The sequence below is a fragment of the Triticum dicoccoides genome, chromosome 3A (genome assembly GCF_002162155.2).
Source record: "Triticum dicoccoides isolate Atlit2015 ecotype Zavitan chromosome 3A, WEW_v2.0, whole genome shotgun sequence".
Classification (NCBI taxonomy): Eukaryota; Viridiplantae; Streptophyta; class Magnoliopsida; order Poales; family Poaceae; genus Triticum; species Triticum dicoccoides.
The window spans coordinates 729570771-729583609 of record NC_041384.1 but is presented as its reverse complement, the minus strand read 5'-3'; the positions used below and the strand labels follow the sequence as shown (position 1 = coordinate 729583609).

The following is a 12839-nucleotide window of genomic DNA, read 5'->3' as shown; positions in this document are numbered from 1 at the left end:
TTTGTTGCTATTTTGTGGGCTTTATTGGAAGAAGACATGAGGTGGAGTACTTTTTTTTTTGAATCAGGTGGTGTACTTCTTAAGATATGATCCTACTAAATGCACACTAGAGATTACTATTTAAAAAGTATAGTTGTTCCCAAGTGACTCTTTAGGGCTTGAGAGATTGTCAATTTTTTGTGTACATGTTACTTTTGTATATTGTACTAATACAACATTTTGTAGCCTACAAGAGATCTGCCTTACTTTTGTAGTACTCCCTTGAGACAGTTATTTTGGGACGAAGGGAGTAGTAAACAAATAATTTCATACGATTTTTATTATGTTTGAGATGCTTTGTACTATAGATGAATTTAATTTTTATAATATGCATGATCCATTCCGCAGAAAAAAAAGAATGAATCCCATGTGATTGGTTTACTACTATACCTAAATTAGATAGATATATTGTTTTCTTGTGGCTTAATTATTGGTCGACTAGGTGTAGTTTCTTTTTCAGTTTTGACAGTCACTAGCTATTTACATAGTGGCTATGTTTCATTTTGTGGCTAATCACGTGAAAGTATAGAGGTTCAAACCGCCGATGATGGTTCTGCCAACAAAGATAGTAGCAGTCAAGATGATGACTTTTTGAACGCGACTTCATGCAAGGTACCAACTTGATTCATCAGGACTGCTACCAGCCTACCATATGCCAACAGAGTTCTCTAAGATTTATTTTGAAGAAATTTACTTTTCTTTAACTTGGTTGGATAATCCACCTGGATATCAATGTACCTTTTTAAGTTACTGATGGAACAATCCTCATAGAGAACTAGGAATGTGTCTCGCACTACTCAGTTTTTTTCTCCCGGTGCAACGAACGGGCATATGTCCTAGTAAATAATAAAGCAAATTCATCCGGTGTTGGGACACAAGATTGACCTTTGGGATCGAATAGGAAGCAGGAAAGACGCCTAGGAAATGAGTCCCGAGGGCACGCTCTAAGGGCCCCGAGCTCTACCCTTGTCCCGGGACCCTAAAATCCTAGGACCGGCCCTGATGACAGGACTGCGAGTATGTAGTATTTGATGGTTCATTCGTTCCGCATATAAACCCCTTACAGGTACACTCCAACTAACTTCTGTCTCGTACGTAGCCACTTGCACTGTCGCTACATTGTGTAGGTTAAGGTATATAGTCTTTTTCTCTCTGCCGTTCGGAATTGTCTCTTTCTGCTCCCGTGTTCGCTCGTGCCTTTGCAGCCTAGTCAATGTGCATACCAAAGTATAGTGGATCAACAACAGCTAAGCCAGCTAGCAGCGGGGGCATTTGGGTTGATAATTGCTTATGTAGTTGGGAGTTCGTTCATATATGCACTACTGACTAATCTCTCATCCATCCCCCGGCCATCATTTCTCTCTCTCTCTCTCTCTCTCTCTCTCTCTCTCTCTCTCTCTCTCATATCAAAGCCTGAAAACAAAGTGTAAGAAACTTCAGCGACCTGTATGGAAACAGAAAGCAGGTTAATTGCTTGGTTCTTGGCTGCTCGATCCGTCTGTAGGGCTGTAGGAGTGTACTATAGCAGACTCCGTGTTGCATGTCGTTATAGATGCTCTTACAAAAGAAAGACTACAGCCAGCTTTATGTGAGTTGGGTTACTCGTTCCACTCTTCCTTTCTCTTTACTATAAACGGAGGCATAAGATTTGACTCATCCATTAATTTAGGAATTAGAGTATTAAGTCAAATGGCTGATACCAAATATTACAAAGCCATTAAACCCACGACATGATTTCACTTAAATGTTTTGCCCCCACAATGGACCAAAACTTGGCCTTGCCTTCGATCATGGACCAAAAATGTTGGATTGGACTTAACATGCACGCGTCAATACCAAATTTGTTTGTACGGATGTATTTACATAACCTTTGATCTTTTTAACCTCAACTGTTACGTTTGGAATCAATGTGGTATATTTCTTTGGGCCATGTGGAGGATTGTGATGGCTTGTTTGCCTCTTGTGGTACTAATAGATAAAGGATCCGAATAACTGGCCACTGGTTACCACGGAGCTGGTCCCATCGAATGATTTCATTCGCCGGGGTGAAGCTTCTAGCAAACCTTTCGCATCGTTCGCTAGGGGTAGGCTAGGGCGACCTCGATTGGCCCAAAAGGCCCAATTAACTGTTTCTTTTTATTTTAAAAATTTCATGAACAAAAAAACATTTATTATAAAAAATACAAATGAGTATGATAAATTTTGAAAATGCCATCATATGACTTATGAGAAATGTCATGATACTTTATGAAACAGTCATTTCTCTAATTTATAAATTTACAATGAGTATGATAAAAAAATGGCCGTGTGATCTAGAAAATAAAATTTCCTTGCTAAAGTATAAAATTGCCATCCTCTAGATAGAAAATTCCATGAACAAAAAAATGCACATTTTCTTATAGAAAACAGAGAAACACAGAAATTTATAAAAATGCATACTTTATTTTTTTGCCAGGCTGCTTTATAAAATTTCCATTTCTCTAATTTATAAATTTACTAGTATGATAATAAAAAATGGTGTGCCAATATAAATGAAAAATTACCATCTCTTTATTATGAAACTATCATCCTCTTGATAATAAAAATATCATGCTCTCAAATAATAAAATTGCCATCCTGTTAATAATAAAATTGCCATCCTCCTAATAATATAAATGCCATGTTATTAATAATAAAAATGCCACACTCTTAATCTTAAAAAAGGCATCCTCTTGATGATAGAAAATGCCATGTCACAAAGAATAAAATGCCATTCTCTTATTAGTAAAACTGCTATCCTCTTAATAATAAAAATGTCATGTTATGAATGATTAAAACAACATACTCTTAATAAATATAACCGCCATCCTCTTAATAATAAAATTCCATGTTACAAATAATAAAAATGTCGTGCACTTCATAATAAAAATGGAACCTTTAAATACATGGAAATTTTAGAAAAAAAATCTCCTCTAAAAAACATGGCTGCTTTTAACAATGTGTTCTCTAAAAACATGGCAACTTTTGGGATTTGCAATAGCACATGGAAAAAAAGAATAGGGAGTTTTGTTCTTCCAAAAGGGGGGAAATGGCATTTTTAGGTGAATTTTTGAATGCAAAAAAAATTTTTAAACAATTTAAATTAAAATACATAAAGTTGTTCAAGCGCATGTGCTCACAGAACCCACTTCAGTCCAAGTGGTAAGCGGGCCGACGCTCATGCAGGAGGTCGCAAGTTCAGGGCAGTTCCAGCAAACGACTCCAAAAAACAAATGTGCCACAAGCCCCGCACGAAGATTTGTGCTGCGTGACCGAATAGCAAGCAAGCATTTGCTGGAGTCTGCCCCCCAACGAATGGTCGCTGGATAACATTTCCGTAGATAAATAGATATCGGTATAATGAGATAGTTAATGAGAATAATTAAATAAATCTTACCAATCTGCTACCTCGAGGAGAGTGCTAATGAGAATAAAGAAAAAATCTGGCTGAATCAACTACCTCGAGGAGACATCTAATGAGAATATTAATACAGTATTGTACAAATCTGATTGGTCTGGCCAAAATTGAGTGCGTAAATAATAAATGCAATAGAAATCCGTACCTATAGAAGTTATGTTACAAAATCTGCATTGTCTTACAAAAAATGAGTAACTAAAACAAGATTTTGTAAGGCCCTTATATAGGGATGTCGTTCCATATGCTACCGCACACCCAAATCGAAAGGAGAATACACAAACAGGAGCACACACAAGCCTCTGCTCCTAGGAAATTTTGCTCATGCTGGTATTTGCTTGCCGCCTCTCCCTCTTGTCTTCCCTGTGGTGTTCTATATTTTTGCCAAGCCAAATACCATCATTAACTCTACATCTTTGGCAGAATAGCGCATCAAAACATCCTGCTATATTAACAGTTCCAGGTGGAAACAAATTGTGCAATTACAAACAAAACAAACATGATTTTTAAATCCGTATTGTTCTATTTTATGACCAAGACGCGTATTGTTATTGGAGAAATTGTTGTTTTCGCACCGGTTTAGTTTCCTTAAAAGAAGCGGTCAACATGTTAAGGACTATCTATTTCACCAAGAAAGATGATGAGGATACATGACTAGGATGGCGAGGATAGCCAAGATGAGTATAGCGAGGATGATGCGGATAGCTAGGATGATGACGATAATCAGGGGGGTGGGGATAAACAAGATGATGAGGATGAGAAATATGATGAGGATAGCAAAGATGATTACGGTGATGGTCCATACAATTCTCCAATTTTCTCTCAAAGAATGGAGCCACTTACTAAGGATGAGACCGTCAATCTCATCGCGATCCTACCATCAAGTGTGCACTACTTGGGAGGCCCTTTGTACACCATTCAACTAACACCAACATCGTCAAACACATCATGGTATGTTTTGTATTATTTTCTCTTTTTTGTTCATAACACTACATGGTGAGATGTCTAACATTGTGTGCTCTATTTACTTTTAATCACGGGGATCATAGAATTACCCATGAAGATGGTTTTCATGCAGAACATCCCGGCCATCGGCAGAGGTGGAGTACGCCTTGGAGCAGCATGGCTTGTCGCCACCGTTCAGTACAAGACGAAAACAGATGACCACATATTGTTATATGTGGCTGACTGGCGGGAGTTTCTGACAGAAAAGAGGCGACTAAGGGTCGACACACCAGTGGTAATTACGATAAGAAATAGAAGCAACAATAACTTGCAAATGATATTTCTCATTGACCTTCTTTAGAAATAAGGTCCAAGTCATGAATATGTAATCCGATAAACTCTTAGTTAGTTTGTTAAGATGGATGTGATATATTGATGTTAGTTTGTTAAGTTGAACAAATTTGAAGTGTTAGTTAGTTTTTTCTTTGTTAAGAATTATATAACTATGTCAATTTACCCTGCACTGCCATGGCAGAGCCATGACAAGTAATATGTTTTGCCCGGTCGACTATGTCAGTGGCGGGCTCTAGTTTTCAACTGCCACAACTGCCATGTTGCCAGTGGTGGGCGCCCCCTGAGAGCCTCATCCGCCACTATTGGGCCTTTTGGCGCCCACTACTGATTGGCATTTCTGCATTAGTAACCTACACTTGTTGACAAAAATCTAGCATAGCATAATGAAAACTATGTTGAGGACCTTGCACCATCGAACAACTGTTACTGTTGTTAGAAAGAGCCATCGATGTGCCACCATCTCAACCCACCTACCACTTGGAAAGAAGTGGGTGTGGTGAATACATGTGTTTAAATAACTATACGTACTTGAAGTTCCATTGTTTTAAATTTGCTTTTTTATTTGTAAATTCGGCTGCAAAAGTCCAAAATTTCTGAATTCTCCCTTTTCTGAAAGAATGAAATCCCTATTTCTCTGCCATGTGCATTGCAAATCCCAAAAGGTCACATGTTTTTAGAGGACACATTTTTACAACTTGCCACGTTTTTTAGAGGAGGTTTTTTTTATAAACTTGCCATGTTTTTAAGAGTTGCATTTTTATTGTTAAGAGCATGGAATTTTTATTATTAATAACATGGCATTCTATTATTAAGAGGATGTCAGTTATATTTATCAAGATTATGTAATTTAAATAATTACTAAAATGCTATTTTTGTTATTCAGATTAAGAGGATGACAAATTTATTAATAAGAGCATGAGATTTTTATTATTAGTAACATGTTTTTTTATTGTCAAGAGGATGATATTTTTAAGATTAAGAGCATGTCATTTTAATTATTAATAACATGGTATTTTTATTATTAGGAGGATGGCTGTTTTATTATTAATAGGATGACAACTTCATTATTGACAGCATGGCATTGTTATTATTGTTGGCATGACTTCTTTTCACAAGATAATGGCGTTTTTTTTTGTTAAGAGGATGCAATTTTACATTTTTACTGGTGCCGCATTTTGTATCATCATAGTAAATCTATAATTAGAGAAATCACAGTTTTATAAAGTAGCATAGAAATTTTAATTTTGTTTAGAGCAAAGCGTTTTTATAAATATAAGTGTTTCTCTGTTTTCCATTTGAAAATTTGTAATTTTTTCTAGTGGCAGTTTTAAAGTTTATCATTGCAATTTTATTTTTCTAAATCACACGACCTTTTTTTATCATACTCATAAGAGAAACAGTTGTTTTATAAAGTAGCATGACATTTTTCATAATTCAGGGCATGCATGTTTTAAATTTTAGTTTTTCTTTTGGTTTTTATAGGAATTGTTTTTTGTTCACGGCAATTTTTAAATAAAAAATAGTTAACTGGACCTTTTAGGCCAATCGTGGTTTACGCTGGCCAGCCCCTAGCGAACGAGACGAAAAGTTTCCTGGGAGCTGCTCCCCTGGCGAGCAAAATCTTTCGTTGGGACCAACTCCCTGGTGACTGGTCGCCAGTTATTCGGGTCCATGGGTGTAACGAGATAGCTAATGAGAATAAAGAAAAAATCTGGCCAAATCTACTACCTCGAGGAGACAGCTAATGATAATAAAAGAAAAACAATCTGGCAAAATCTTCTACCTTGAGGAGACAGCTAATGAGAATATTAATGTGGACAATTCTCATTGGTCTTGCCAAAACTGATTGTGTAAATAATAAATGCAATAGAAATCTGTATCTAGTATGGAATTTACGTGAAAAATCTGGAGGATCTTGAGAAAATTGAGTAATTAAAACTAGATTTTGTAGAGGCCTTTATAAGGATGCCGTTACATATGCTACCTCAAACCCAAACCCAAAGGAGAGAGATACACAAACAAGAGCACGGACAAGTTTAGGCATTTCATGTATGGAGGGGAAAACTACTCTATGCTTTCTCATGGTGCTTCTGCTGCTAGGAAACTGCGCACATGCTGGTATTGCTCACTGTCTCCCCCTCTTGTCTCTCTTCTGGTGTTCTCTGTTTTTGCCAAACCAAATAGCAGCATTAGTTTTAAATCTCTGGCAGAAAAGCGCATGAAAACATCCTGATATATTAACAGTTCCAAGTGGAAACAAATCATGCAATTACAAACAAAACAAGCATGAATTTTTTTATCCATAATATTCTATTTTCTGGCAAAGATGCGTATTGTTATCGGCGAAATTGCTATTTTCACACTGGTTTGTTTTAAATTTGCAAGCAACAAAGTATATTACGCAGTCTTCTTGCCCTAAAACGTGCAAGTACTGCACGTATTCCAACAAGCAAATTCGGGAATTTCTTTGAAAATACGACAATGTGGAAATGTGTTTCCATGGTCCGTTGTGGCCTATTTCAAAATGTACGTGCTGATAGAATACGCTAGTATATGTCACATATTACAGGGCGTTTGTATCTCCTTCAAGGCCTTAATTTCTCTAGTCTTGGCTTCGGTGGGGCTCTGAAAATACATCAGCTTATATGTAGCGTTTGACGACCAATATTTTTTTTCCTTGCAGAGAACAGCTGCAAAGAGCACCGTACTTTGGAGATAGGCTGCATAAGAAAATATTGTAGGAAAAACTGCAACAGAGACTACGAAGGACATCGTGTCAGGAATGCTTATTGTACTGGCTTTATCCCCTTCGTCTTTTGTGTCTGCGACGTCTTTGACGGCTAGAAGTACTACACATGTAAGGAGACAATGCAACATCACATGATGGGGTTCATTTACACAAGTGAATCATCAAGTTTGGCAATAATAAATTTTGTCTACGTAAATGTGTGAACATGATACTACCTAGTTAATTTGTAACGTGGTTGTTTTTGCATAAGCACAATCATGTTTTATTCACAGATTCCGTGTGCCTCCATCCACGGGCTAGAAACCTTGAAATAAGTTTGACTTCTACATTAGTACTTTCTTCGTTTTAAAATAGATGACTCAACTTTATACTAACTTTATTATAAAATTAGTACAAAGTCGAGTCATCTATTTTGGAATGGAGGGAGTAGCTACTAACCCTTTCCTCTCACCCCAAAAGAAAAAAACTACTAACCCTTTCAAATGGACAGTTGGGCCCGGCGGAGGGAGTCCAGCTCCAAGCACCAAAAAATTGCTCCTTCACCTTATTTCCTTATTTAATTTCCAACAGTTGCTAAAAAAAATGTAATCTCCAACATCCACCCCCCAAAAAGTTAATTTCCAATCATATACCATTTGACGAAGAACACGCAAAATCGGCTGGTAGTCAATTGCTGCCTGTTTTAGCCTGTACCATGATTAGAAAAAAAAACTTCTCAACTGGACACCTTAGTTTGGCAGGTACTTAATACTCCCATCGGGACATCAGTATGAATTTAGTAACTAATCAAGCTAAATCTGCATGAACAGCAGGCAGGGAAAACATTGACCACCGTATATGTTCACACTAAACCACCGCCCGGTTATGCCTACGAAATTAGCAAGTTTCCAATCTATCTCTATAATATATCCTTTTAGATACACAAAGATTAATTGGCTTATATATAAAGAATATATTCTTATTCTTCTAGCATATCTTCTCTCAAAAATTAAAAAAATTATCAGAAATACTAACTGGCGAATATTCGCTGGGAGGGGATGCCAAGCGAATGTTTTTGATGGAATTTTGAGGTGGTAGCATATGGCAATTTCTTTCCTTTTTGCCGCAAATGAATCAGTTAGATAGAGGTATTGACGAAGGTATTGACGGCACTTATCTGCCTCGAAGCTCTCCAGATCAGCATTACGCACATATGCTGTTGGGGAACGTAGCAGAATTTTAAAATTTTCTACGCATCACCAAGATCAATCTATGGAGTCATCTAGCAACGAGGGAGAGGCGAGTGCATCTACATACCCTTGTAGATCGCGAACGGAAGCATTCAAGAGAACGGGGTTGATGGAGTCGTACTCGTCGTGATCCAAATCACCGATGACCTAGCGCCGAATGGATGGCACCTCCGCGTTCAGCACACGTACGGTTGGGAAGACGCCTCCTCCTTCTTGATCCAGCAAGGGGAAGGAGAGGTTGATGGAGATCCAGCAGCACGACAGCGTGGTGGTGGAAGCAGCGGTGATCTCGGCAGGGTTTCGCCAAGCTCCAACGAAAGAGAGAAATGTGTTACGTGGGGAGAGGGAGGCGCCAGAGACATGGTGCGGCTGCCCTCCCTCCCCCCACTATATATAGGGTCCCTAGGGGGGCGCCGGCCCTAGGAGATCCAATCTCCAAGGGGGGGCGGCGGCCAAGGGGGGCTTGGCCCCCAAGTCAAGTGGGGTGCCCCCACCCCTAGGGTTTCCAACCCTAGGCGCAGGGGGAGGCCCGGGGGGGGGGGGGGGACACCAGCCCACTTGGGGCTGGTTCCCCTCCCACTTCAGCCCATGGGGCCCTCCGGGATAGGTGGACCCCCGGGACCCTTCCGGTGGTCCCGGTACAATACCGATTACCCCTGAAACTTTCCCGATGGCCGAAACTGGACTTCCTATATATAAATCTTCACCTCCGGACCATTTCGGAACTCCTCGTGACGTCCAGGATCTCATCCGGGACTCCGAACAACTTTCGGGTTACTGCATACTAATATCTCTACAACCATAGCGTCACCGAACCTTAAGTGTGTAGACCCTACGGGTTCGGGAGACATGCAGACATGACCGAGACGACTCTCCGGTCAATAACCAACAGCGAGATCTGGATACCCATGTTGGCTCCCACATGTTCCATGATGATCTCATCGGATGAACCACGATGTCGAGGATTCAATCAATCCCGTATTCAATTCCCTTTGTCAATCGGTACGTTACTTGCCCGAGATTCGATCGTCAGTATCCCAATACCTCGTTCAATCTCGTTACCGGCAAGTCACTTTACTCGTACCGTAATGCATGATCCCGTGACCAAACACTTGGTCACATTGAGCTCATTATGATGATGCATTACCGAGTGGGCCCAGAGATACCTCCCCGTCATACGGAGTGAAAAATTCCAGTCTCGATCCGTGTCAACCCAACAGATACTTTCAGGGATACCTGTAGTATACCTTTATAGTCACCCAGTTACGTTGTGACGTTTGGTACAACCAAAGCACTCCTACGGCATCCGGGAGTTACACTATCTCATGGTCTAAGGAAATGATACTTGACATTGGAAAAGCTCTAGCAAATGAACCACACGATCTTGTGCTATGCTTAGGATTGGGTCTTGTCCATCACATCATTCTCCTAATTATGTGATCCCGTTATCAATGACATCCAATGTCCATAGTCAGGAAACCCTGACTATCTATTGATCAACGAGCTAGTTAACTAGAGGCTTACTAGGGACATGTTATGGTCTATGTATTCACACATGTATTATGATTTCCGGATAACACAATTATAGCATGAACAATAGACAATTATCATGAACAAGGAAATATAATAATAATCATTTTATTATTGCCTCTAGGGCATATTTCCAACAGTCTCCCACTTGCACTAGAGTCAATAATCTAGTTACATTGTGATGAATCGAACACCCATAGAGTTCTGGTGTTGATCATGTTTTGCTCGAGGAAGAGGTTTAGTCAACGGATCTGCAACATTCAGGTCCGTATGCACTTTGCAAATATCTATGTCTCCATTTTGAACATTTTCACGAATGGAGTTGAAGCGATGCTTGATATGCCTGGTCTTCCTGTGAAACCTGGGCTCCTTGGCAAGGGTAATAGCTCCAGTGTTGTCACAGAAGAGAGTCATTGGGCCCGACGCATTGGGAATAACTCCTAGGTCGGCAATGAACTCCTTCACCTAGATTGCTTCTTGTGCTGCCTCCGAGGCTGCCATGTACTCCGCTTCACATGTAGATCCCGCCATGACGCTTTGCTTGCAACTGCACCAGCTGACTGCCCCACCATTCAAAATATACATGTATCCGGTTTGTGACTTAGAGTCATCCAGATCTGTGTCGAAGCTAGCATCGATGTAACCCTTTACGACGAGCTCTTCATCACCTCCATAAACGAGAAACATATCCTTAGTCCTTTTCAAGTACTTCAGGATATTCTTGACTGCTGTCCAGTGTTCCATGCCGGGATTACTTTGGTACCTTCCTACCAAACTTACGGCAAGGTTTACATCAGGGCTGGTACACAACATGGCATACATGATAGACCCTATGGCCGAGGCATAGGGGACGACACTCATCTTTTCTCTATCTTCTGCCGTGGTCAGGCATTGAGCTGTGCTCAATCTCACACCTTGCAATACAGGCAAGAACCCCTTCTTGGACTGATCCATATTGAACTTCTTCAATATCTTGTCAAGGTATGTACTTTGTGAAAGACCAATGAGGCGTCTCAATCTATCTCTATAGATCTTGATGCCTAATATATAAGCAGCTTCTCCAAGGTCCTTCATTGAAAAACACTTGTTCAAGTAGGCCATTATGCTTTCCAAGAATTCTATATCATTTCCCATCAATAGCATGTCATCCACATACAATATGAGAAATGCTACGGAGCTCCCACTCACTTTCTTGTAAACGCAGGCTTCTCCATAAGTCTGCGTAAACCCAAACGCTTTGATCATCTCATCAAAACAAATGTTCCAACTCCGAGATGCTTGCACCAGCCCATAGATTGAGCGTTGGAGCTTGCACACCTTGTCAGCATTCTTAGGATCGACAAAACCTTCTGGCTGCATCATATACAATTCTTCCTTAAGGAAACCATTAAGAAATGTCGTTTTGACGTCCATTTTCCATATCTCATAATCATAGAATGCGGCAATCGCTAACATGATTCGGACGGACTTCAGCTTCGCTATGGGTGAGAAAGTCTCATCGTAGTCAACCCCTTGAACTTGTCTATAACCCTTAGCGACAAGACGAGCTTTGTAGATGGTCACATTACCATCCGCGTCTGTCTTCTTCTTAAAGATCCATTTATTTTCTATGGCTCGCCGATCAACGGGCAAGTCAGTCAAAGTCCATACTTCGTTTTCATACATGGATCCTATCTCAGATTTCATGGCTTCCAGCCATTTGTCGGAATCTGGGCCCGCCATCGCTTCTTCATAGTTCGAAGGTTCACCATTGTCCAACAACATGATTTCCAGGACAGGGTTGCTGTACCACTCTGGTGCGGAACGCTTCCTTGTGGACCTTCGAAGTTCAGTAGCAACTTGATCTGAAGTTTCATGATCATCATCATTATCTTCCTCCCTAGTCGGTGTAGACACCTCAGGAACAATTTCTTGAGCTGCGCCACTCTTCGGTTCAAGAGGCAATACTTCATCAAGTTCTACTTTCCTCCCACTTACTTCTTTCGAGAGAAACTCTTTCTCTAGAAAGGATCCATTCTTGGCAACAAAGGTCTTGCCTTCGGATCTAAGATAGAAGGTATACCCAATAGTTTCTTTAGGGTATCCTATGAAGACGCATTTTTCCGATTTGGGTTCGAGCTTTTCAGGTTGAAGTTTCTTGACATAAGCATCGCATCCCCAAACTTTCAGAAACGATAGCTTAGGTTTCTTGCCAAACCACAATTCATACGGTTTCGTCTCAAGGGATTTCGATGGAGCCCTATTTAAAGTGAATGCGGCAGTCTCTATAGCATAACCCCAAAATGATAGCGGTAGATCGGTAAGAGACATTATAGATCGTACCATATCCAATAGGGTGCGATTACGACGTTCGGACACACCATTACGCTGTGGTGTTCCAGGCGGCGTGAGTTGTGAAACTATTCCACATTTCCTTAAGTGCGTGCCAAATTCGTGACTCAAATATTCTCCCCCACGATATGATCGTAAAAACTTGATTTTCCTGTCACGTTGATTCTCAACCTCACTCTGAAATTCCTTGAACTTTTCAAAGGTCTCAGACTTGTGTTTCATTAAGTAG

The 12839-nt window shown here is 40.1% G+C and overlaps 1 long non-coding RNA gene across 1 annotated transcript; it reads left to right on the top strand.

Moving 5' to 3' along the window:
* Positions 1-6776: 6776 nt before the first annotated feature.
* Positions 6777-7710, top strand: LOC119273537. Its single transcript, XR_005134891.1, has 2 exons — positions 6777-6889; positions 7455-7710. It is a non-coding gene; the product is annotated as an uncharacterized LOC119273537 (long non-coding RNA).
* Positions 7711-12839: the final 5129 nt, after the last annotated feature.